Source organism: Gallus gallus, chromosome 2, assembly GCF_016699485.2.
Source record: "Gallus gallus isolate bGalGal1 chromosome 2, bGalGal1.mat.broiler.GRCg7b, whole genome shotgun sequence".
Classification (NCBI taxonomy): domain Eukaryota; kingdom Metazoa; phylum Chordata; class Aves; order Galliformes; family Phasianidae; genus Gallus; species Gallus gallus.
In genome coordinates, this window is record NC_052533.1 from 84,872,791 (window position 1) to 84,899,298 (window position 26,508).

The 26,508-nt window shown below is 38.9% G+C and overlaps 1 protein-coding gene across 13 annotated transcripts in view; it reads left to right on the plus strand.

Annotated features, from left to right (window-relative positions):
- LOC420965 (poly(rC) binding protein 2) overlaps nucleotides 1-26,508 on the plus strand; it is a 489,700-nt gene that overhangs the window by 124,167 nt on the left and 339,025 nt on the right. For 2 of the 13 annotated variants that reach the window (XM_046929052.1, XM_040695572.2), the window contains exon 3: nucleotides 20,500-20,697. The exons of the other annotated variants lie outside the window; for them this stretch is intronic. The gene's annotated coding sequence lies outside the window, so the exon portion shown is untranslated. The remainder of the gene's footprint in view (nucleotides 1-20,499; nucleotides 20,698-26,508) is intronic. 13 annotated transcript variants of the gene reach the window in all.

Sequence of the window (26,508 nt, forward strand, 5' to 3'; positions counted from 1 at the left end):
AGTGACAACAGAAGGATTTTTCTTTTCAAGATTGTATCTGAATTTGTTTTTCAAAATTGATTGTTGAAACATTCCCACAGATGAGCCCCACGTCCTCCAGTGAGTACAAAACTGTGTATCCCCTGGGGAATTTACGAGTCTGAGTTGGTTATGTATCACAGTATTAAGTGGCTTGTTTCCTTTTTCAGAGTTTGCATCAGAAAGGTATATTGTGTGCAGCTAACAAAGGGTACCAGTTTTGGTTATTCTTTTTTAACTTAAGTCCTTTAGGTGCTCTTTTCATGACCTGAAATTGTTTTTAAATATTCAGTCTACAATAAAACTTTGATTAACAAACCGCGCTAACCTAACAATGCATCTTACGTTATTCAAAGCCCCACCATGTCAATTGTTAGAAATCTGATAGTTGTTTGGGGTTGTTGATTCTTTTGTGTGTGTGTGTGTGTGTGCATGCTTCCTGATCAAGGTTTGTTTTTATAGGTTATTGGTCCATGCTATTGTTGTCTAGCAGATGAGTGGTAGATTAAAAAATGTGGAATTGAATTCTTCTAGCTGTTCACATATTGTGAATGTATTTCTTGAATAAGTTTGACTATTTTCAAAGGAAATTTAAATGTCATTTCCAAATTCTGATTATAGATCTGTTAATTTGATAACGCTTCTAGTGTGAGTATACATCATTGACAGACATAATTTTTGGCACAGTATTTCATATTTGCTTATTTACGTTGAAAATCTTGAAAGCATATATTGTAAACAGGCAAACTGCTCTTGGTGAAGTCAGAAATTCAGTAGTGTTTGGTTCTGAGAATTTGGGTCAGACTTTTACTTGCTGTTTTACAAACTTGCAACACAAGTTTACGGTCACTCATGCTTGTGTTCAAGTGTAGGTGTGCCCACCTGAGGAGGTAGGGCAGCATCAGCTGGAGTGAGGCTGAACAGGGAGGCAGCCAATATAGAAGAGGAACTGGCTGCCAGTCAGGGCAGGCACTCCAGTGGCACCAAACCAAGATAAGGGACAATGCAAAGCCTTCCTAATATCCTACAAATACAGCAGGCCTTCCCCTTCTCGGGCCTGCGTACTCCATGGGGAATTGTGCAGAAGCACTTGTCAGTGATATGGGGAAAGTTCTGAGACGTTGCTCTTAAATTGCTTTTTCAGCTCTAGATTTTGAGGCAGCTGCCTAAGATGTTTATCACCTCCAGTAGCCTGTGATTTTACACCTGAGCAGCGCTTAAACATATGATTTGCTGAGACGAAGCTGAAGAGAGAAGGTGTGGTGATAACTTTCTTTCATTTGTCTCTGATGGGTAGGTAGCAGTGGTCCAGAATGACAGCATCCAGTAGCAGTGTCTCTCAGCTGACATCTGGCAAGGCTTGCGGCTTCCCAGTCCAGACTGTTAGAACTTGAGCTCCCCCTCAAAGATGCTTTGACATGGTTGCAGTGATTGAAACTTTTTTAGACTTTGTTTGGAGCTGCACTGCAATTTTGAACTGAATTCCCTGGTTGTCCCCACTTACACTGCTTATTGTTTTGATTCACTATGTGATTTTGATGCATACAAACTACATCCTTTGAAGAGGACTGTATAATAAACTTCCTTTCAAGTATGGTTTGACCTCTCATAGGGACACAGTGGACCCTTGAGCAGCTCTGTACCACTTGTGCACTAGGAACATACCATTCAGGAGGTCAGGTGAAATGTAGTTTCAAGCAAAATCCCCAGCTACATCTAGTGTAGATGGCTCTAATGCTTTCATTACCATGTGTTGCAGTGCTATGCTGTTCCTGTTGCATTGCTCTCCTTGCTATGTCAGCAGAGCTAATGAGAACTGCATGGAGGGCTGGGAGGTTTTGCTGGGATGGTCTACAAGCTGGGGCTTTTGTGGGAGGGCCTGTGAAGCAATGTGAACTTCATGTAGGTAAGCCCTCAAAACTGCCTTCAGCTTTCTCCTACGTAACACTCCAACTTGAGACCTGCAGAGAAGAAAACAGGTGCTGCATTGACAATTTTTCTGTTAATTTCTGTGTTAATACTGCATTCACTGCTATGTGCTTTGGATGCTAATTGCGTGAATGTTGGACCCACTTGAACTAGCACATTAAAGCCAGGAGGAATTATGGGAATTGTGCCATGATTTGGTCTTGCACCTATTTGCATACTGTATTTTCATGTCTGTTTCAACCCTACTTACATTCTCTACTTGTGTATCTGCTCTACTCAGTTTGTGAAGTTGGGAAGCTGAAGAGTAAACAGCACAGGAAGGTTTTTGATGGGAATTAGACAGAAAGGAGGAGATACAACTCTGATTGTCTCCTGGCATGAAACTCTGGTTAAAACTAACATTTGTAGAGCAGAGGGCTGGCTGAATATACAAGAGTTGTGTGTAGTGCAGCTATGACCTGATAAGACACATAAAACCTTCCTTATAAGAATCCCTAACCAGGAGAAAAACCTACTTAATGTTCCTTTATCTTAGCTCAAAAGCAAGGAAGGGGACAGCTTCAAGAAATGTAACTCAGCAACCAATAGTGGACAAATCCACTCAGTGCCTTTATTCTGAAGGCACCTTTTACTGGGCACAGCACTTTGTATCCATTACTGCAGCTCTGCACTCGTGGCTGCCATGCTGCTCTGACCAAGAGAGGCAGGGAAGACCAGTTAGGAAACTCAATATGGGGACAATTACAACAGTTGCTCTTTGTGGTCACAAAGGGCCTGTTTCATGCTGTTGTGAGGCTGTACAGGGATAAGGAGACTGTTTAAACTATGCAGCTGTAAAAGCTCTTTTCATGCTGAGTGTGACGCAGTGCTTTTCAGTGGAACAGCCAAGGTCAGAAAGATTGCAAGTTCTCCTGAAGTGTCATGTTGCTTTCACACACACCTGGAGCATCAGGCAGACTCAAACAGTATAACAAACACTCTTCTTGTATCTTTCCAGATCATCACTTTTCTTCATATTGCACTTTGGTTAGGAGGGCATGAGGCCCATAACTATTGGATCATGGACCTCTCATTCCCATGAGGACTAGAGTTCAAAGAGGAAGGACTTACTGTTACCATGCCCTGGAAAATAAATGTAGTACTTGAAGTAAAATACAAGTGTCTGAAGTGGAGGTCAGTCATCCAGTCCAGGTGTAACTTTTTCCCCCCCCATGCTAGCATGGCTGAGTGAAACAGAGCAACTAATATGGACTGATTGTACACTTCTGTGCCTTATATCAGTACTTCTATTTGATGCCTGTAGCTGTAGTATACAGAAGAGTTTACAGCTATTGTATAAAGATGAATTTTATGGCTAGATTTCCTCTGTGATGATAGAAGCTCTTGGCATTGGTTATACTAACTATCCATTGGTTCCCTAGAGTAAGGCTGAAGAACTAAAGGGCATAAATATCACAAGTGGATTCAGTTTTAATTATGTGAGAATTTTTTTTCATTGAATGGTGTAGTGATACTTGAATAATGGTAGACTAGGTATTTCATTGGAAAATACATAATTATAGAATAGAATCATAGAATGGTTTGGTTGGAAGGGGCCTTTAAGATCATGTAGTTTCAGCTCCCTGTTCTAGGCAGGGACACCTCCCTCTAGACCAGGTTGCTCAAAGCCCCATCCAGCCTGGCCTTCAGTGCTTACAGGGAGGGGGCATCCACAACCTCACTGGGCAACCTGTTCCAGTGTCTCACCACCCTCACTGTATAGAATTTTTTCCTAATACCTAGTCTAAATCTACCCTCTTCCAGTTTAAAGCCATTTCCCCTTGTTCTGTCGCTAACTGCCCTTATAAAAAGTCTGTCCCCTGCTTTCCTGTAGGCCCCCTTCAGTTACTGGAAGGCCGCTATAAGGTCCCCCCAGAGCCTTCTCTTCTCTAGGCTAAAGAACCCCAGCTCTCTGTCTGTCCTCATAGGGGAGGTGCTTTGTTGGATTGCAAGTGTAATCTCTGGGCATGAGGCTTTTTCCAGTTGCAGAGTATAAGAGGTTGAGTAGAAGTGCAGAAGTTTTAGCACCAAAATAGTAATTCGCTGAGGATAGGATAATAAGTATGTATCTGTAAAACTGTTAAAGGCTAACCTTTACTCTCTTCCATGCACTACCCTTTGGCCTAGCCACTAATAGATGGAAAATGCTCAGCTTTGCTTGTAAATTGTTTCTTTAGTCCCTCTGCAGAGAACATATGGTATCAAAGGTAATTGGTATCTCAATGTAAAATCCATTTTCATAGCTACTTACTAATGCCTCTACTTTTGCAAGTCTCTGGCCAGCATCTCTTACTTTCTGTAAATAAACATTTAAAAACAATGTTGGTGTTCTGGAATATGTAGATCTGTAATTTCTCATCTTTACTTTTGAACGTAAAGACGTATTTCAAAATAAAATTATCGTAAGCCAAAGTGCAACACCCTGCTATCTGTTCATTTCTCCATTTGTCAAAGCATCTAGGCGAGATATTTCTTCATTTGACTATGTAGATGCAAAATAAATTCAGAAAGTTTCATTTGCCATATCTTCTGTGTTAATAGAAGTTGTAAACTTGGCCAGAATTGATCTAATAGTTCTTGCTCCAAAAGATTTTAAGGATAACCCTGCAAGTGGAGTTGTTCTTTCTTCACAACCTGTATCAGGGCAATATGTACATTTTCTTCTCCTGAGGTATAGAAGACATTAGTTTAGATTTCTCTTTTGCCTGAAAGGCCTGAATCCATGTCTGCTTTACTTTCACCGTTCTTTGCAGGGCAGCAGTGGAGTATCACGTGGGAAGTGTGAGAGCTCTTGCTGTTTTTGACACCAGTGTCATAAATCTTAAGCTGCTGTAGTACATCTGTTGTTTGTTTGTCAGGGTGGATCCACTGAAGTTGTGGGATGTCTTCTGGGGAAAAAGCATGGTTTGGATCTGTGTTAAACACAAGAGCATGAACTTTAGGCTAGTGATGATTTTGTTACATCCTAAAAAGGACTTTATTTGGACAGCATATTTTAGACCTATCTAACCTACAAATGCATGAATTTTTTTGCATGGTACATCTGTAATCCTAATCTTCAATTCTCTCACAGTCAGAGACACCTGGATCAAAGAATTTTTTTGTTTTATTTTTCCAGCAAAATATTGAATGGCAAATCAGAAGCCGCTTGGGCTACACTCTGGAAGCCTGAAATGTCTTCTGACTGGTTTCCATGCATCAGGAATATGAGAATAGACTTAGGAAAAACTGTGCACAATAAAGCTGGTGTGAATACTGGAGCAAAGAGCTGCTTGAAGTTCATATTATACTCTCTGAATAGTTCTCTAAATTTTAGTGAAGAGTTTTTGTTTCATGGAGATATGACAAACATTCTTCACCCTCTGTTTTTTCTCTGACATTCTGCAAATGCCACTTCATTTATGCAAGGGACATTTGGTTATCGACATGGCTGGAGAGGGAGCAAGGAAGGACAATGGCACTGAGTGAAGCACAAACACAGATAAATAACACAAATACAAAACATATGCAAATCATATTATAAAGATGCACAGAGAAAGTGGAGTGGAGCTGGGAGGTGTCAGTGAGCTAATACTGATCTGAGCCAGTTAGACACTTGCCATGTGAGCCTGGTTATTCGGGCAGTGACAGATGCCTCCATGCCTGGCACCTGTGTGCCCTGCCCTGTATTGTGGTAAGCTGGCTCTGTTTCAGGTCAGTTTTTTTCCCAGTTGCTCCTGAGTCCTTTGGTGCTAATCTTTTTGTTTCAGCTGAGTTTTTTTAACCCACTCTTTGGGCTGCAAAACTAAATTTTTGGTAGGGTATTTCCAAACTTCAAGATAAATCAGTAGAGTTCCTAGAAATGCCATGATATTGCTTCCTGCAGAATGGGTGACATCTGAAGATTTCTGCTTTGGACTGACATGACTGTATAAAAGTATCATTTGCAGGATGTGGAGAAAATAAATCCCTGAACACTTATGGGAGTGTATAAGAAAACTATAAAGATAGAATAAATTGGAGAGGTGCCAGAAATTAAATAAGTCTGAAGTGGTTGCTTTCTTTTTCTTTTCCCAAATTTCCTATTTTAGTTGAAGTGCACCTTCTTGCTCACCAAATTTGTATTAATATGTAGAGCTCAAAGTACATTTTTGTATAATGGAATACAAGCTTACAAAACAAAAGCAAATCTTACAGCAATAAACCAAGGACAAGCAAGAGCTCAATGCAAGCATGTGCTTATCTCTGTAGCGTGGGTGAAATGCTGAGTGTAAGTTCATGACTTCAATGAACCAAAACATTTGTTTAACTGTGTGTACCTTGGATAGGAGGGGTGCTTCTCTTCTGAGTCTGCCCACATACAACCAGTCTCTTACCCTTTCCTTCATCTTAGCTGACTTTTACCACAGTTAGAGTGGATGTATGGTGGCTTGCACAAAATACTCTCAGTGATCTGCCCTCCCACTTTAAGTAGTGATCTTTCCACACTGGATATGCTGGGATAAGATTTTAATGTAAGTAAGACACAAGCTATGTCTTGTGCCTTTGAACTACAGTGAGTGTCCATCTGTTGTTTGAATGCCATGTGGGATGCTTATCGCCTGCCAAATCCCTGTTGCCTTTGAAGTCCATGGGAGTCTTGCCACTGACTCCAGTTGGGACAGTATTTAACTGACAACATTTTTGCTTGCCTCTATTTCACATGGTTTGTATGTGGGCTCTAACAGAAAACAATGTATGTTTGTATCAGAGCTGGGTGAGGAAAGAGAGGGTGTCTTGTCCCACACAGTAGGTTTCAAGGAAGGTGAATCTTTTTCTGTCTGAGTTGCCCTTTCCCTTGTCAGCAAGGGGTCACTAGCACAGTGGAGTCATCCAAGACTTAGAGGAATAATACAGATCAATTTACTGAGAGCTTTCTTAACAACTGGTACTCTATTTGGAGGTAAAATTGGCTAATTTGCTAATTATGACTACTAAGCATTACAGGTAAGATAATATTAGGCAATGGCTACTACAAAGAGTAAAAGAATAAAAGAAGATAAAGAGAAAAGATAGAAAATGGGGAAAGAGAGACAGACAAACAGATATACAAACACAGCAAAACAGTTCACCACTCCTTAGCCCAGTGATGTCTTACTTGGAATCCAAAGTGGCCAAGCCAGCTCTTCTGCAGTGACAGGTTCTGGCTTGGGGATCTCAGCAGGAACTCATTTGTTCCCCTCTTCCGGGCCTCGCAAATTTAAGTCAGCAGAAAAGAGGAAGCAGGGAGATGCCAGCTAGTATCTTGCCTTCACAGGGTACAGTGGTATCATCTCCCAGTTTCCTTTATCAAGCTGATTTCATTTGCTCCCAGGCCAAGTTTCAGCCAATAAACCCTCTTGAGCCCTCCGTTTTGAAGGAAAACAACTCCAAAGAGATGTTTTCAGGTGTAAAACTGTCCACAAAGTGATGTTGATTGCCTCATGTTGGTTTGAGGCATCCTTACCAGTTTCAGATGGAGGGTCTACAAACAGTATGTGTATCTTACCTAGTGATGGAGAATATTTCTTTGAAGTCTTAATGCCAATTAAATTTTGATGTTGAAGTCTACCTTTTCTCGCTCCTTTCTAGAAATCAGAATATTTTTCATTTACTGTTGACATGTTTATGCTATGTCTTGACAAAGGGAAATTTAATTATGTGAAATTGGACATTGTACCAATTGTTTAACAAATCAATTATTTATACAGTACTGCTTTTCCTGAACAATAAGAATAAATAAATAAATAAATAGATGTTTACTCTTGTTAGGAAAGTCAGATGAATGATTCCAGACACTCCTCATAGTAAGGGATTGCATGAAATATTTAATCAGTCCTTCAGAAGTGTGCACTTCTAGACTTGTGGAAAGTGCAGTCTTTTATTTTTGGATCACTTGCACACTTGTTATTCAAAGTACACTTTTAAGCATCTGGTTAGGTATTGCCTGTGCTTCGTATTTTCAGGATCTGTGATTGCACCATATGCTGCTGTGGAGAGGATTATGCTGTCGGGGCTGTGGCAGAATAGCACAGAATTACAGTCTGGTGCATAATTAGAAGGATATATTCAGGAACACTGCTTAGGTGACTGAATTCACATTGATTATTCAGTCTAAGTGCCCTGTTGGATCACAGACTTTGCATGTGTGTATGGAGTGTGCACTTAAGATGTTATGAGCTGCTAGGACACTGAAAAAATAAAGGATGAGCAGAAATAGTCTGTGGACCTGATCAAGAGCTAAAAAGAGCTTAGGTTTTGTATGAAGTGATTTTGTACTTAGTGACTTCTCATCTTTCTTAGTGCCAGATTGTTCCTGTCAAAGAGATTAGAGATAGCTGGAGAGTGGGTTTGGAGAGCTTTGGAGGGCCACAGCCGTGTGCCTCTTCAGTTTTAGGTTAGTAAGAAAAGGCTGATTTTGCATAGAATCTCTTGTAGATTGAAAGCGACCTATGCTTTTCTAGTGTATGCTAGATTTAATCTGGTGGGATAAATCAAAGCTGCCCTAGAGTTACCAGGAAGCTGACCCTGTCAGCTACTGAAGCTCTGGCACTGGGCAAAGTAGGATCTAAATTGCCCAAAACAAAGGCTACTCTTCTTTCTGCTGGCAGAAGAAAATAACGGTTGAAGGAAGTCTCCTTTTAGCTTCTGCTTGTTTTCACAATCTAGAAATCCAAATGATAATAAATGACATGGTTTTGCTTTAAAATCTCCCGCTGTCATTTTTAAGGAGGCCTTAAATGAAATGGGCTCATACTGAAAGCTTAGTAGATAATATGTAATAGTTACTCTCAGACTGTATGAAATTATTGCTTGTGATTTGGGATGCTGCAGAATTCAACAGAAGGCTTCAGTGTGTTTCCAAATACTAAACTTCAGTGCTTTGGTGGCTCTTCCCTCATTGATGTAAGCCATACAACTGAAGAGCTTGTTCTTGTACTTCTTCTCCCAACAGATGGTAAATGGGAGTTTCAGGCTCTTACTAATCTACAGTTTGACCAAATAAGAAACGTGGTATGTTTTGAGAAGGAAACTGTTAATGTTGAAGCCACTGTAAGCATAGGTAGAATAATTACTCTTAACTGAAATAGGATTGGCTATGCTCGCTATGTTGTTTGAATCTCACCTGAATTTTATATCTTTGTAAAACTGCTGAACTCACTGGAGTTTCTGATTTACAAACCTGAAGAGGAAAAGAGAATTGTGGCTTCTCTTTGCAAATTTGCATGTAAGACTGAACACAGCGCTAGTCATAGCCTCTCTGTGGCAGCTATTAAATATCTCATATGAAGTGCTGATTTCAGTATCCAGTGAATTATTTAAAACTAAACATGGCTTTACTTTATGTGATGTAAGAGAGGTTTATTGGTGGCAAAGGCTAAATTGTGTAGAATGTTGTTGCCAAAACAACTTTTTGTTTGCAGTAATCTGCCAAAGCGAGATGTTTGAGTAGGAATGTAGATAAGACTGATCTCTTAAATAAAATTAGTCACCGGAGGTTATGAATGACCGTATTAGACTAGCTCTGTGGTCTGCTTGGTTCCATGTCCCATCATTGTTACTGGCTGCCTGACATGTTTTTGAGAAAAGTCTAGAGAAAATTCTAGAGAATTGGTGAGGGATTTTGTTTGTTTTTTAGATTGTAGCTATTAAAATGAATCCCACTGGTGCTTCTTTATTTCCAAATATAACTTGCAGAATTATTTTCAGCTGTTATACAGCGCTGAAGTCATAAATAAAAAAAGATGTTTCTACTTACTGGAAAAGAACTCTTGATAATGTAGGACACAAACTTCTGTACAATCAATAAACTACTGAAGCATCAATTACAAGATACCTACATGGAAAAAACAACTGAAATATTATGTATCTCTCCTTGTTGCCTGGCCCTACAGATTTTTTTATTTTTTTTTAATTTGTTTCACTGACAGCACCATTTATCACAAAATCAGATCTCAGGATTACATTAAATTGCTACTCTTGTGTTTCTACTAATAACTCTTTCAGTAGTTGCAGTATTCCATCTAGTTTCTATGTGGTATACTGACCACTTTGTAAGTATTATACAGGAAAATAGGCTCTTATTCAATTTATCTTTATGCTTTGTATTATGTATTCTATGTACTTTTCCTATTCCAAGAGATGTATGGGGATTTCTTTGACCAAAAAAAGGCAATAGAGTAAAGGTATAATTTTGTAAGGGACTGAAGACATTTGTAATAGGATCCAGATTTTATGTAAACAGATTTGGGATGTTCAGTTTGAGTATTAAGAAAAATGTATTCTCAGAGTGGTAAGGCATTGGAACAGGCTGCTTGGGGAAGTGATGCCATGTGGGCCACTCACCTTTCCCTGCCTGCTTTGATGGCTAGTGCGTTTCATCTTTCAGCTCTGCAGGCAGATGGGCACGCAGGCAGCAAGCAGCACAAGTATATTTTTGTTTATTTGGCTTAATTCACTTTGTCTTCAATTACTTTTCCAAGTAATTGTATCTATGGATTTTAGTATTTTTAAATTATACGTGGTTTATTATTCTTAAATTTAACCTTATACCCTTTATAACTTTTAAGTTGTAACACATTTTGAAATTCAGCAATAGATCTGAGATTGTGCAGATCTAAAACCTCAGATATTTTTGACCTTCTTCTCATAACTATTTCCCAAGCTTGAAAGATCTCCACAGTATTCCATCATCTGTAATGTATGCCATTACGGAAACATAACCACAGTGATAATGATATTGCACTAACTGAAAAATGCACATTGCTAGTTATCCATGGATTTCCTTTTTCTCCATAAGTGCTTGGAGATAGTTGAGATTTAAAGGTTAAATTCAATATAATATGCCTAAGAATGGCTTAGGAGAGGACTGAATTGCATTATACAGCATTTGATCTTTCCTTATGGTTACAGAAGCATGTGTTTGTGAGTATTGGTGATGCAGGCAGCTGCTTAGACTGGCTGCAGATGGGTGATGGGGAGTTTCCTCTCTAAGAATCAAAGTAGAATTTGTAATTATATTTTGTTAGGGAGTTGTTGACAGCTGTGAAGAAGCACTGCTTTAAATTCTCAGTAGCCTTTTTTCCAGTGCTGCATTTGAACCGTATGACAAAGCACATATGCAAGTGGTGCTTGCCTACTGTTCAAGGTTTTGCATCATGCTGCCTTTCACTTGGCCTGCTGCTTCTGTGGGCTGGAAGTCCTGAGAGCAAGGAATTCCTAAGTGAGCTTTGCTTCACCTGAATGCATTCACTAAAGTATTTGCCACTGTAGGCTGCAGGGTTTTTTGGTTGTTTTTTCTTTTCTTTGTAATATCTTTTGAGAACACAGGTTGCTGCTTGATCTGCAGATCTGTCAGTGCTTTCATCTAAAGGTTTTCTGTGAAGGGAGGATGCAAGTCTTTTGAAACTTTCACACACTGTAGTAACAGTCATTGCTTGGCAGTATGAAAGGAAAGTAAGCTTTCTGCAAAAAAGTTTAGTTTCGTATATCTAACTGAACGTATCTGAGGATTGTACTACTTAACCCACTTTTCATATAGCAATTATCCATGTGGTGCTTGCAGCACCTTCACTGATTATGAAAATGGAAGATTTTTATGTCTTCATGCGCTCTGCCTTTGCAACTATTTTCTTTCTATCTTGTTTTCCTCCCCAGTCTTTCTTTTTTCCATTCCTTTAAGCTATAGCACTTCTCCCAGTGGCTGTCTGCCAGCTGGCTGACTGCTTTTGAGGATGGGGCATCTGTAGGTGGCACGGGTCAAGCTGGCAGGTGTTCCCACTCTAAATTGAATGTCAGGGGAGTAAAGAAGAACAGGTTCTTTTTTTCATCTTGGCCTCACAAGCGGTCCCTTCAAGAGCTGGGAAATGAAAAGGTTTTGGCTCTTTCTATTTTACACTGCAGAAGAGGGCATGCCATACAGCCAGGCTCAGATTTGAGATAGGTGTGATTTCTTACCTGTGCAACTCCTTTCAGCAATCTCCTTCTCTCCCACAGAGGACATGGGTTTGGCAACAGCTTCCCACATGGGAAGCGGCGCTGGCAGAAACCCAACTCATGGCTCTCAAGGAAAGCAGGCAGCTTGTGAAATGAGAGATGCTGTACAATGGGCATGGGGCCTACAGAACCAGCCAACTTTGTTATCTCTAAGGTTGTGAATTAATTAAGCCTTTCCCATGAGTGCCAGCCAGGGTGCCGTGTAGCTAGCTGTGTGCCTTCCTGTACCTGAGGCTTCATCTGCTGTTATCACCGTTTTGTACTGTCAGTGTATTTTGTCTTTATTATTATTATTTAATAGTTGGAGTTATCCTGTTCCATTACCCTGGAGAATTGAGTTGACTAAGCGCTGCCTTTTGTGGAGATTTGTGCCAGGATTTACCCTTAGCAGTAGAGAATTCCCTGTTGGGTACTATGGATACATCAGCTTACGCAGTGCACAAACATCTGAAGCATCACTGGTGCTAACAGGAGTTTTATCATTGTTTTCTGCCAAGTTTGGTATTTTTTATGTAGTACTACAGAGGAATGTGACTTTGGAGTGTTCTTTTGTCTTTGTACTTAGCTTTATCGATGACCTATGTTTAACCTAGGATTTATCTCTATAAAATTTTATGTATAAGCTCTCTGGTTTCCTGTGTGTGTCAATTTGGCTACCTAATCAGAAAGAGGATTTTTAAACATTTCTTTACTATGCACAGGAAACAAGTGTGCTTAACATAGCTGCAAGTGTGAAATAAGCAACCCTCTGCTGAAAGTTCACATGCCAAACACAGCTAATCCACCATATGTGTGACCTAAAAAATAGAGACATATGGATCTTTTCTGTTGGCTTCTTAGTCTTTTCATGACTGCTGCAATTGTAAGTAGCCCAGTAATATTATATGCTTGATCAGCGTATGGGATCTGTGATGGTATTTTGCAGTTAGGATTGCTGCAATCCATAGCATGCCTCTAAGTGAAATGGAAGGAAACCATAAGCTTTTCAGCTGTGACATGTGACCTCAGCAACGGTATACCTTCAGGGCAAACAGAAGAGTGTGGCAATGTTTCTGTAGCCCAGTATGTATGTTGCATACCACCGGGTATTATCATGTGCTCTCAGATTTAGGGTTTGAATGTTGGGTGGTTATGTGTGAAGTCAGGAGTCAGACTCAATGATCCTCGTGGATCCCTTCCAACTCAGGATATTATGTGATTGATCTCGTTTCTTACTTAAGCAGTTTGTACATTTCTGGTGAGTTTTCCATGTGAGGGACATGAGCCTGTACTTGCCTTCCTTGCATCTGCTGCAGCCGTGGAGTTACCCAGATTCCAGCATAAAAGAGAGAGTAAGACCCATGGTGTCCTGTGCTATAGAGAAAATAGTACAGAATACACATTTACAGAAAAAAAAAATACATTTCTTGGGAAATACTTGAGGGATAAATGGACATCATATTCCTGGGATTTGTTGCCTTGCCTTCAAACATCAGTTAAAAAAAAAGATGAAGTGATGGCCATCTCTGCACAATTGAAGTCATTTCAGTTCTGAACCTGCACAGAAAATGTCATGTAAGTGGTAGAATTTTTACTCATTTGCAAATAGATTGACACCTATTGTGGACCCAGTTTTGTGACACGTAATTTGTCACTTCCTACACTGCTGTAGGATGTAATCCATTACCCATTTACATCATGACTGGGAAAACAAGCACAGTGCATACAGTGTCATAGACCAAGGCTAAGCATGTACTGTACAGCTTTTTTGTGGAGAGAATACAATGTGGCCAAAGTGAGTATAATCAGCTCATTTGTATGCACATCTAAAATCACTGGAGAGTAGCTTACAGAGAAGGATTCATATAGAGAACTGTGGCAACTGCCTAATTACATATAGGTATGGTTTTAATTGCATACTATAGCCAATAATGTTTCCTCTATAGGAAGAGACGAAGGAGTAGAACGTGTACATGAGGCAGTTTAATGTCTACAGTACTGTTTGCAAATACAAGCTACTAAAAAGCAAATCATGCTGGAAAATGTCTCAAGCTATGAAATATTAAGAGATCATTAAGTTGTTGTAAGAGGGACTGATATATAGTGTTTATCTAAATGTGTACCCTTTAACTTCCATCTGCTGTTTGTGTTCATCGGTGACAAAAATCTAATGTTTTAAGAATTTTTTTCTAGTATGTTTTAGGAAAAATCAGAACATAACAATGTTTGCATTTTGCTGAGGGTGAGCACACGAAGACCGACTGATACTTCAACAATGAGGAAGTTTGCGTTAATGCAATGGTAGCACTGGTGTTTAAGGTTTTTCAGAGCTACTAGAAAGTGGACATCTTCTGTAAGAGTAGATAGGCAACCATGTTTCTTAAGGTGCTGTGGCAATCTCAGACCAAACATTTAAAAGCTGTAATGTTTGCTGGGGACATGGCTGGTGCCATTTATAGTATTATTAACTTTCTATTGAAGGCTATACTGCACTTGTAATATAAAAGAATGCAATATAGATATGGGAATCAGAGCATGGCTTGAATTTGAAGGAAAATATAGCTTCACCTCAGGAATTTCAACTGTATCTCATTGTATAAGAGATGCTTGGAGGACTGCTTATAACAACACACCTGGTATTCTTTCATAGTATGGAAGCTTTAAATAAATTGGATCCTTTTTTAACTGAATGGAAAAGACCAATTTTATTTCTTCAACTAGTTGATAAATTCCTTTTCCTAAATCTTTAGAAAATTCATATGGTCTTTTGCAAGCAAGTACTGCTCTACTTGAGGAATTGTATGGTAGTTTTAAAAAAATAATAATAAACCTTGAATTCTCATCTAATCTGCAAATCTCAACCTGTCCCATGCACAGAAACAACTGAGCGGTGCTTAGTTTCTGATCAATCCATCTTTGTTGCTTTTTTAAATTTCCAACTTTTAATTCTACATTAATGTGTCTGTTGCCTTTAACTTCATTTGGTTTATGGACAAGAATTTATTTGGTGGCTTTGAAGAGGCTTCCATATCAAGTTATAGGTTTTGTTGCAATGTAGTTTCTGTGTTCTTTCCTATATCACACACCTTAATGAGTCTCATATGAAATGTGTGATTTGTAGGAAAACTGAAAAATGAGAGCTTTCACACAACCAGTCTTGTTTTGATCAAAGAAGAAAATGGCCTTATGCACCATGACATTTAATTTTCTCATGGGAGATCATTTTGCATGTATTCTGATACACTGTTGTAAAGATAAAGCCTTCATAGGTAATCTAATTAGTGGAGTAGGGATGACTGCTGCTTCTGAGGCATTTGGGCTTTGGATGTTTTGAGGACCAAAGTTTTCAAGGACACAAGATTTGAGTAGAACAGAAGGGAACCACTAGCTTGTCATTGAGAAAGCTTTTGAAAACCTCTGTCTGAGAAGGTGAAGTATGTAAACTTTTGAATCTGGGGTTTTCTTTGCTGCCAAGAAGGAAATTTACACACTCACTAGGTTGAACACTCCTAGGTTGAATTTCAGAGTTGCCAGGCACTTCTGCTCCTATGAAAATCCGGAGGACATTTCTAGCTTGCGGACAGTGAGCTGAAGTGACCGTCCTTACAAGGTGTGGGAGAGCTCTTCATGAGACAGCAGAATCCAAAAAGTTTTGTGTGCTCATACAGGGGAAGAGCCTCAGCTACTAAAGTATATTTGCAGGACTCAGCCTGGGAGAGGGCCTGCAAATTATTTAGAAACACAGTGATGATTTTGTCGTATGAAAATTAAATCTTCCAACTGCCAAAGGCAATATTGTGCAAGCCCCTTGGGGGAGCGAGATGGTAGGGGAGCAAGAAGGAGAAAAGGTCTTAGTTGATGCACAGTGGGACAGTGACTTTAATGTACAATACTGGCTTGATTGCAGTTAAGTGGTTGTATAGATCTGCAATCTGTAGAAGTCAAGCAAAACAGCAGAGCATGTGCTAAGTTCTGCTGGTCTTTTTCTGCTGCTTGTTGTTTTCTCTGTGTTTAGTTGACAACCATCTCTGTAAAAACTTCGAGTTGGGTGACAATCTGCTGTGAAAACATACACAAAACAGGATGAAACTTAGATTGCTTAAATACTTAATGCGTTAGATCTGTACTAAAATACTAACCAACGAGAAGAAGTAAGCATATATGCTGTACTGCTGGATGTTTTCCAAGGCTGAAGCCTGATAGCCATATGTTAAAATAAAGGAAACCTTTTCCCTAGAAAGTGACTAATTTTCTCCTCTTACCACAAATACATTCAGTGTTTCTCTGCCAATGAGAAAAAATTGTCACAGCTGGGAAGGGGACACAAACCAGGGTGTATTTGCATCCTCAGAGTACTGGATTTCTCTCTACATTTCTTCATGTGCAATTTTTCCCCTTAATGAATATAGGCTAATAATTCCTGATACACTCTAGCTCTACTGGGACTCTTGGGTAGTGTTGATTATTCAGTTAAAAAGAGTAAAATTTCACAAACAACTCTAATATGAGTGTCTGACTCAGGAATCATAGGAGTATGAATTCCAAAATTATTGTCTTCTGAGATGCAGGAACATGCATATGTTAAAAATATTCTATCAAGAGTCGGAGGGAGGATATCTTTATTTTCTTTGCTCGGTTCTTCCTTGCTTCCCATTCCTTTTTGTTTTTAAATAGTCAAAGGATGTTTGAAAATTTAGGAGAAAATGTCTGCGTGACCTAAAGGTGTTAGATGCTCCTCTGTGCTTCCAAATTTCTGTGCTCTGACCTGGTGACAGTCAGCTAACGTGTTTATATTCTTTCAATAGATTCTTTAAAATGAATTCCCTGTAGAAGGTGAAGTATGTAAAAAACATGGTCTGACTGTGGTATTATCGATGATGTCTGCCTCCAAATGGTGTGCTGCAAGTACCAGCTTCATTGCATATTTTGAATTTCTGTGTGTTGCAGAACTACTAGCAGAAATTTTGTACTTACCAGTGCAATTCTTTTATTCACCCTGAATTATTAACATGTAGTAGTAATGGAAGTGTACTCCTCAGTTTCCAATGTTTTAAATGTTTGAAATCTTCCTGCTAGTGTTCAGTATCCTATTTTGGAAGGAAAGGTAGTTGTGTTCTTTCCTTACAGTTGGAAGTAGACTGCCGCTCTTTTCCAAGCTCAAGTAGGGACAGTTGGTAAATGTCACAGGCGCCCCAGTAGATGGAAGGATGAATGGGTGGTAAAATGTGGGCTGAAAGTTGGTCTGGAAATTGACTTGTCTGGAAATTGACAGGATGGCTGTAAAGAACTACCTACCAAAAGTGGGGAATGAATATTTTGCATGTCTAGAAGTCAGGAGCTTAACTTAATGTCTGAAGTAGCAGCTTTAGATGCCTATGTGAGAGTCACTAATGTTCTGGTATTCTTACCGAGAGAAGAATTTTAATCATTATTATGCATTCTGCAGTTCTGAGATTGTCAACATTTCAAGGCAAAAATCATCTTTCTCTGCATGTCACTAAACTGATGATGATTACTGGCAGGAAAGATTGACGCATAAGCCTTGAAGGGTTTTTTTATATATATTACCCGATCACCTAAATAAATTCCTCATTTGCAACAGATTAAAAACTTGAAATAACATTCTAGAATGAAGTTTTCCTCACAAATCTATTCTAGTTAATTAAAACATTCTTGCTTGCATTTTAATTATTTTTTAAAATGCTTTTTATCAGACATTGTAGGTTCTTTAAAATACTCACTTTGTCGTTATTGTTTGGAAAATAAGCCTTAGAAGAAATAAATTCTAAGAATTAAAAAAAACAGTGATATTTTCCAAGCTGAGCAATGCTTGGTCTCCAAGTACTTTCTCCAATATTTTCTCAAGTATTTGAGCTCTGCATGTAATTCTATTTCTGAGAAGCCAGCAGGACAGATTACGCATTTCTTGTAAGTTAGATAGTTATAGATATCATAGTGAAGGACTATGAAAATTGCCAACGTAGTTTCAATACTGGCATCACTGTTTCCATATTATTATTGTGCTGCAACAGTTTAAACATCTCTTAGCTCTCAGCCAGTTACCATTAGCTGTAGGTCAAATATGAAATTCCTTACTTGACAAAATTTGTAATCTTTTCTGAAGGAGAGTGCATTTCTACTTCTTATTCTGTGTTCAGGCTCTTGTTCTGGTGCACTTTCAGGTTTCAGTTCCTAGAGCAAATTAATCTTCTGTCATCTTCCTTCAAGTTAAACCAACTTCCATGCTAATCTGTTCTGTGTGGTTGTCAAGCGGTTTGGAGCACTTATTGATCCTTGCTGCCATAGAAATGTGACACTTCAGCAGCAACAAACTGCATTTGAATGTTTTCCGATGTGTCACTAACGTTAATGCTGTTCAGGCTAGCACTCGGCCAGCTATGCTGTTTTGCAACACCCATTGTTATTCTATTCTACATATATTTTCTTCACATATGGAGATGCTTACGATCTCATTTATGTAGTACCTAAGAAATAGACCTTTGGTGTTTGTTTGTTTGTTTTTTCCAGCAGATTTCTGTATTTTGCTGTGGTGTCCAAGAACAGAGAAGTAAACAAACTCTAGCATTTCAGTTTATTTCAGTGCTAGAAAATGAATGGAAGCATTGCTGGAATCTTTTATATGTGAAGCCAAAACTGGGGAAGTTTATGGGTCACGGACATGTTCCATCATGAATGAGTATATGGGGGTGAGAGGGCAAATATTTATGTGTATACATCTTTTTAAACATCTTTTTAGGAGTATTAGTGAAAGCCTGCTGGCTACATTGATCTTTGACCATTGATGAGTTTAAGACATAATGACTGAGACCTGGGAGTATATTTTGATACTTGTAAGAAGCCAAACTTGCAAGATCTTTGCACTGGCTGGTCAGAGATGCTTTTACTGAATTGCACTGAAATAAGCAGGAGAGTTTTAGGGTGGTCTGATGATGAAGGTGGGAGTGCACACATTGACAGCAAGAATGCGTGTGACGGAGGGAACGGTGGGATGACTGTCATACTGATTTGCTGGTGTCAGTCCTTTTCAGAGAAACATGTCAAATACTTTATTTTTAAAAAAATTTTTGGAAGCTCAGTTATGATTTAATTGTCAAACTGTGGAAAGAAATGAATAAAAATACAATGTGTAGATAAGTATGCATTCTGAAAATACTTCAGTTGAAGATAGTCAAACTTTATTGCAGCATATCCAATATACTGAAGATTTTATGGAGAACCTTGCAAGTCCTCTGGTATTTGAGGCCAGGAAGTCATGCTTTTGAGTGGAATTGTTTGCTTAAGGGCATTTGGGAGGAACTTGAAGTCACAGACCAATAGCCAGGTATAGATATTGTCTATTCTCGGGAGCTTGGTATTTAAGAGACCTATGACTGCTATTTTAAGAATAAAGTATGCATATAACACTTCTTGAAAAGTTGTTTGGAAGCAACAAATCTCAGGAAGGCATTCACACAAATCAGGTGTTTGATGCAGCTATTTTTACAAGACTTGCGGCAAATGCATTGAGTTACTCTCATTACCCAGTCTGTTGTCTCTCCAGGATGTACAAGAAATATGTCTTTTGTCTTATGCCTGCGGCTGGGAGCAGTCTCAAAGATGCAATTTTGCAGACAGGAGAGACTTTTGGCATCTTCTCCAATGACTGCTCTGGCTGCTGTCTAGCTGCAAAGCAAACAGGCAGCTCTGGTAGCCATAATAAATAGCAGCAATTTGAAGACTGCATTCTTTTTTCCCCCTGAGGAAATTGATGTGGGGGCAAGAGGCAAGGGAGAAAAAGAGTAAGCTCTGCTGACATGCAAAGTTAGACTGTAAGTTGAAGGCTTTTCTTCAGGCCAAGGTGAAGAATATGCAAAGTGAAGAGGGAAGAGGACCAGATATTGTCAACGGGAGCAAAAGCAAATGGAGACAAAGAAACAAAGAGCCTTTTGAGTTTTAGGATGGGTACTCTGCAAGAATATGGCATGGTAGGAGGAAGACATGACTTATCCCTTCTGTGTTTACTTGTAAACTGCTGTTCTTAATCAATATGAGATCAAAAAGAGCCACATCAGATATATTCAGAATGTGACAAAGCAGATAGCTTAATATTCTGATGAAGATGTAATATGGGATTGTTATTTCTATTTCTGTTGTGCTGAGAAACTAAAGACAAGCAAAAAAGAGTTCCTTGCCAAAGTAAAATTTCAGTTTTGTATTTTTCAGTCTATTACAATCAGGTGTGCACCCTATACTGATGGACATTTAAGTACTACCTAATTTACTGTGACATCTGTGTGTTTGGAGTGATTAGTTTTTTGACAGCTTTTTCCCTTCTTCAATTAGTGCCTGAAGAATTAAGAGCTTCACATGAAACAACAGGCAAAAATAGCAGCTGCAGGGATACAGGGGGGAAAATCCTGATCTCGGCAGGTTATTTGAACTATCTTAGTTCAAGTTTATGTCTGCAAGTACAGTATCTATGGTAAGCTGTAAGTGAGCTCTGCCCCTGTGTTGAGGAAGCAAATACCCTTCTCTCTACAGCAAAATTCTGCTGCTGCCTGCCTGCATCTTCAGCACTGGCTCCTTTCCCAAGGGCTCTGCACTGCTGCTGACCCTGTTCTCCTGAGCATCGCTGCCCAGATCGGAGCGCAGTGGTCTGTGTCCCCACAACATTGGCTAATGCAGTCTCCTTCCCCTGCTGGAAGATGCTGGTAGTGCCCAAGACCGTTTTAATAAAAGGTATTAATGGTTAAAATGTGTTTTCTTCAAATATATAAAACAGTAAAATCAAGCATTTTTGAAGGTTCTAATAACCATGCTTGTCTCAAATCCAATGGCTCTATAAATCTAAAGGCTGAGGCTGTTTTGAACATCTGGCAAGCCTGCACCTACTAGGACATACTGGAAGAGTGCAGCAGGACTCTCCCCAGCCAAGATCTGCTGCCCTGTTGGCAGTGAGGAGCACATGCAGTGTGGAACCCCATCTCTCCCAGGACCATGGGCCTGGACCAGGGGTTGGAGAGGTCTGGCCTCCTGTTATCATAGAATCACTAAGGATGGAAAGACCACTATGATCATTTAGTCCAACAATCAGTCCATCACCACCATACCACTAAACGGCCTAGTAGCAAGAGCTATGCCGAAGGGGTGCAGAGGTGAGAGGCTCTGTGTCCCATAGCCTGAATAAAAAAATTCCCCTTATTGCACATAAATTTCTGCCTTCACTCTGCTAGGAAGAATCCTTCAGGCACCAAGCACAGAGAAGGTGCTTAACAAGTAATAAAGAGTAGCAGTAATAACTGATGAGGTCTGGGCATGTAAGTAAAAGGGGAATACTTTGTAAATATTTAAAATCTTAAATGTATTGCAAGTAAGTCCCTCTATGCAATATTGTTAATTACCTAGACAACGCAACCTGCACAATCATCTTCAATCACAGGCTTCTATTTAATAACCTTACTGTAATTTATTGCTATTAAACATTTTTCTAGCAGTTAGCGCAAACTTCCAGCTTTTTCTTCCATGGGAAGCATTGCAAATCAGGCTATAAAATTCCTAGGTAAAGCTGCTTAGGTCTATTAGAGTGAGAGGATGGAAGTAACTAGTGGAAGTGCTGGGAATGAATCCTCCTGGCAGGGCACTGGGATTGCTGGGCAGCACCGGGTAACTGCAGCCACACAGTACGGCTTGGTGAGCTAACTGCCAAATCTCTTGGGGAGATATCTGAAATCCAGCAGAAATATTTGCACAGTCACACCACTGAAAACAATTTCAGTGGCAGGAAGTAAATCTTATTCATTGCTCGTCCATAGTATAAGTCCACTCTGTTTCTGCTCTGCTGCGCCAACCATGGGCAGAGAAACCTCCTTACAGGAATAATGTTACTCCAGTGGGGATCAAAAAGGAAAGAGTAATATTCATCTTAATTAAATTACTTCTAAAATTAATTTTTATTACCTTCAAGTTTTTACTCATTTGATTAAACGTGTTTCTTAGAGGTATCTGCAATTCAGCATCTACTCATGAGATTCTGAACTGACAGCTCTTGCATGGGAGATGTTAGTAGTCACAAAAAAGTGAGGTAGGGAGAGGGAACAGGGAGGCTACAAGGATGCTATTGCCCAAGAAGTAATTGGGGATTCTTCATTATTTGATTCTTTATTATTTCCTTCTGCACTTGTACAGTGGTGTGAAACAGGTAGAGAACAGCGTCTGTTCTCTAGGGAGGACTTGCACCTACAGCACAAAGGTGGACTACTCAGTGGGAGATATCTCTGAGCAGGTCCTGGTTTCTGATTTTTAAAGACAGAAAATGAGAAAACTGAGATAAATACTATGTGTCCATTAAGTATAGGCATGAATAAACCTTGTATTAAACGTTCTTTGAGGTGATGGAAAGTTTCTTGAAAGGGTTTCTTTGTTTCTAATTAAACTTCTGGGAGATAACAGAAATATGAAGAGGAATTAGATGCAAGAGGAGTAAAAAAGGAAAAGATTGTTAGAAATTGCAGCAATTAAATTAAAGAATCTTCAACCCGAGAAATGTCTTCTGGAAGACCCAGTTGTATGACTCATTGGTTTTGGTTGCTTTTTTTGTGATCACATCTCATGTTGTTTAATGACTGAACTTTTTAACAAATCCTTGATCGTGCACATATTTTAAGGCTAGCTAGATTCCTCTTCCTGTTTTGCTCCTTAAATAAATGCATTAGTGCAAGCAGCAACTGACACGAAAGCTAAAAAAAATCATCATCAAAAAGACAAAGAATAGTACATACATAAATTTGGAAGGTTGTATCTGTTTTGTGCCAAGATTTGTTTACTGTTTTGATTGCAGTATGTCTGTTCCCTAACACTATCCTTGAGGGGACTTTATACAACATCATTCAGTGATATTTGTTTAAAGACTTGAAAGGAAACTCTAATTAAAGGAGATCATCGATAAAGTAACACTTTAAAGACATCAAATTTTTTTATTCCCTAATACTTATTGTTGACAACCTCTGCAGAGTTTCATCTGGAGATGTCAGCACTTCTTAATCATAACCTTTTCTAAACTATAATCATTCCAATATCTGTGCTTTCAGATGAGCTTTTTTTTTTTTTTATTCTGCTTGGAAGGTGCTTTCAGCTTCATCCAAAAAGGAAGCTAAGAAGCATTGGTACAGGGTGGCTATGGGTCCCTGCCAGTCATGAGAAACCCAACCCATTGTCAGCCACCCAGTTTCGACCAAGCTGCAGAGTAGTGCTCTGACCGTGGAAGGGGCAAAGGTTCTCAGTGCAGCATGAATACCCATGCCCAACACCGTATGTTCTGCCTATAGGTAGATACTCATACAAGGCTCTAGGCTGCAGTGTCTGTTCAAAGGGTGTAAACATCTGTGCTGATGTGAAGACCATAGTCAGTCTGCACACCTGTGTGATAAAATTGCTTTTTTCCTCAACCCCTTGTACAGAGAATGGCAAATCTTTCATTTTCCTTTTATGAAACCAGATGTGATAGATTTGGGAGGGGGAAGGATGTCTAGGACCTGTTACAGCTTCAACCTTGGTCATTGATCAAAGTTTACACAGATGAAAGCTTTTTTTTTTTTTTCTTCATTTTTTGAAGTAGAGTTATGGTAAGTTTGCCTTTCCTCTTACGTATTTTTCTCTAAATACCTATACTGAAGGGTCATGCATAACATGGGATGGCACATAAGAGATGAGCAGATTTGAAAGTAAGAGAATATCTATAGGGGAGTCAGAGAATCTTGAGATTTTAACAATTTTTTAATAATCTTTCATCTTTGAGCTTCTGCTTTTTGTGAGGAGCTGGTGGTCTTGAAGTACAGTTAATCTGTAACCAAGAATGGTGGCAACAGGATTGTGCTAAAATTAGTGCACTAAAATGTAATAAAAATTCATAAATCTCTTATGCTAGCATTGGAAGTATAGGATTTGATTACTGGCAGTGTTTAATGGATGAACATGCAGCTTCTGTATATATAAGTCCCTGGCATGCTGATGCACATAAATATAGAATGCTTTGCTGCTTAATATAAAAACAAAATCTAGCATTATGTAGGTTTTTAGGACATCTCTCTTGGTACATAACAGATGTTCTGATTTCAGAGAAATACTGAAGTAGGTTTGATTGCGCATTCTTGCTAAAACATAAATAAATACACTAAGATATTCAGCAAGTTCCTGGCTGGGAAGCATGAGGAAATATGCGTAGTATTACTGTGTTTCTTTTTAATAGTGCAGAGTTGTCCTTGAAGTTAAACCACGCAGTGAAGCTACCTTGACCACAGTGATTTTGTGAATTGCATTCTTCTCAAGCTTATATGCAGCTAGAAAGAGAGTGATGTTGAGATATGCAGGGAACAGCGAAGCCTGCATAGTCTGTTGAATGTTATAGTTCTTTATAAATAATTTAATACTGATTAAAGGATCTTGGATAAGGAACTGTATACGAAAGCAATCTGGTATCAGAATCGTTTTGCAGGGAGTCTTTTATCTTATGCCTCTGAATAACTACACAGAGAGGTTATGTTTGGGAGCAAGCTTGTATAGCCAAGGAAAGATCCAGTGTCTGGAAGCTGAAGAAAACTGAGACAGGAAAGGAGGCACAGTTTAACAACAGGATTCTTACCACAACTAGAATAGTGAAATGTGAGGATTTTAGCCAATATCTGATGTTTGGGGGAAATATAATTTTTGTTCAAGAATGTATTTTCCTGACAGTAATATTCTGGTGAGCATATTAAGATCAAACATAAAATTTAGGAAGTGAAAACTGTAACCTGATAGAAAGTCAGAGTAGGGAGGTATTGGTCAGGTTTTTTCTTGTTTTACAGTTTTATGGTATTTTTTCATAGTGTATGATTGTGCATGCGTTATATTTCTTACTTGCATGTACAGGTGAATTGGGTGCATTTCTTTTTCACAGAATGTTCTGATAAAATCTTCCGCTTTTGGAGATCGTCTGCTATTTTGTGAAGGCTGTGGCAGATTCTAGGCTTTCTTTCAGCCCTAAAGATACTTGTTTCATATAGAGATTAACATAGAAAAACCTAAATCTTTGTGTTCTCAGCACATAAGGTGAGTATCAACAACTTCCTGCTATTACTCTTCTTCTCACGTTAGAACACTGTTCACGATCAAAAATTCTCTGTACCATTCTTTCTGAGGAAAACACATCCATTCTAGAATCTCAAACCTCCTTTACTTCCCAATAATTGGAGATGGATGTTTTTAACTTTAAAAAGTCTTTGCAAGGTCCAGATGCTCAAACCATAGGTGGTGTGGTACAGAGGCTAGAAGTCCTCACCCTCTCTTGGTTCTAATAAATGTCCTCTCTTCTTTGAGTTCTTGGGAAGAGTCAAAGCAAAAGAAAGGAGGTGGGCTAAATCTGCTCTTCTGAGTAAGGACTGGGTCCTTTGATTGTTGGTTTGCTTTTTTGTTGCTGGGTTTTTTTTGTTGGTTTTTCTTTTCTTTTTTTTTTTTTTTGTTTTGTTTTGTTTTTCTATATTCAGTTCTTCCTTTGGATCTTGGGTGACAAGACCTAGATCAGAATGCTATAAGTTGCTGTATTTACATAAATTCTTCTAAAGCCTTATATGTGTTCTTCATGCATGTTTGTCAACAGAACTCTGAGAGGGGTGGAAATAATAGCAATGTTGTGTGGACTCATGCTGTTATTTCAATGTATTTATTGAAGTATATTTAAAACAGGAAAAAATGCAAGCTTTTCTACACATAAAACCATGCAGTAAATTGTCAACTTTTCTAGTGTAATGGATAGTTTTAGTATAAACTCCATTTCAGACTTACTAATACTGAAATTTGGTCTAGAATCTGTTTTCAGCAAAAATGACTAAGCAGAGTTAAAAATATTGAAGCAGAGTTTAATTTATATTACCAGGAACAAGCTAAATATGCTGAGGCGCTTTGGAAAAAATAAGTAGAAGAGAAATATATATATATTTATGTGAACCAAGCATTAAGTCCATATTTCCCTAGTGTATATATCTTGAATCCTATTGAAAATGTTTATCATCACGTATGTAATGAACTCTGAACAGATTTGGGGGATTTACTGAATTTGAGAAAACATGCTGCATGGAATTGTTTGTAACATTAAGGCCTCCTGAGAAGACAGGCTCATCTCTGGATTTGCTATAATATTTAATTTCAGCTTAAATTGTGTGGGAAGAGAAAAGTGGAGCTTGTAGGGAAGCTGGAAGAAGAAGTTACAGATCTCAACAGAAAGCAATTTTTCACAATATCACAGAGAATCATAGAATCACTCAGGTTGGAAAAGACCTTAAAGATCATTGAGTCCAACCACAACCTAACCATGCTACTCTAACTCTAACAGCCCTTTGCTAAATCATGTCCCTGAGTGCCACATCCAATCCGTTTCTAAACACATCCAGGGATGGTGACTCAACCTCCTCCCTGGAGAGCCTATTCCAGTGCTTAACAACCCTTTCTGTAAAGAAGTGTTTCCTAATATCCAACCTAAACTTACGCGGGTGCAACTTGAGGCCATTTTCCCTTGTC